Source organism: Oncorhynchus masou, unplaced genomic scaffold (genome assembly GCF_036934945.1).
Source record: "Oncorhynchus masou masou isolate Uvic2021 unplaced genomic scaffold, UVic_Omas_1.1 unplaced_scaffold_648, whole genome shotgun sequence".
Lineage (NCBI taxonomy): Eukaryota > Metazoa > Chordata > Actinopteri > Salmoniformes > Salmonidae > Oncorhynchus > Oncorhynchus masou.
The window spans coordinates 442,806-443,636 of record NW_027012917.1 but is presented as its reverse complement, the minus strand read 5'-3'; positions in this window follow the sequence as shown (position 1 = coordinate 443,636).

Here is an 831-nt window from a genome sequence, read left to right as displayed (position 1 = left end):
CTGTATCAGTCCTCTATGTAGCCCCATGGTATCACCACAGATACAATGCCTGCTGTATCAGTCCTCCACGTAGCCCCATGGTAACACCACAGACACAGTGCCTGCTGTATCAGTCCTCTATGTAGCCCCATGGTAACACCACAGACACAGTGCCTACTGTATCAGTCCTATATGTAGCCCCATGGTAACACCACAGACACAGTGCCTACTGTATCAGTCCTCCATGTAGCCCCATGGTAACACCACAGACACAGTGCCTGCTGTATCAGTCCTCCATGTAGCCCCATGGTAACACCACAGACACATTGCCTGCTGTATCAGTCCTCCATGTAGCCCCATGGTAACACCACAGACACAGTGCCTACTGTATCAGTCCTCCATGTAGCCCCATGGTAACACCACAGACACAGTGCCTGATGTATTAGTCCTCCATACAGCCCCATGGTAACACCACAGACACAGTGCCTGCTGTATCAGTCCTCTATGTAGTCCCATGGTAACACCACAGACACAGTGCCTGATGTATCAGTCCTCTATGTAGCCCCATGGTAACACCACAGACACAGTGCCTGCTGTATCAGTCCTCCATGTAGCCCCATGGTAACACCACAGACACAGTGCCTGATGTATCAGTCCTCCATACAGCCCCATGGTAACACCACAGACACAGTGCCTGATGTATCAGTCCTCCATGTAGCCCCATGGTAACACCACAGACACAGTGCCTGATGTATCAGTCCTCCATGTAGCCCCATGGTAACACCACAGACACAGTGCCTGATGTATCAGTCCTCTATGTAGCCCCATGGTAACACCACAGACACAGTGCCT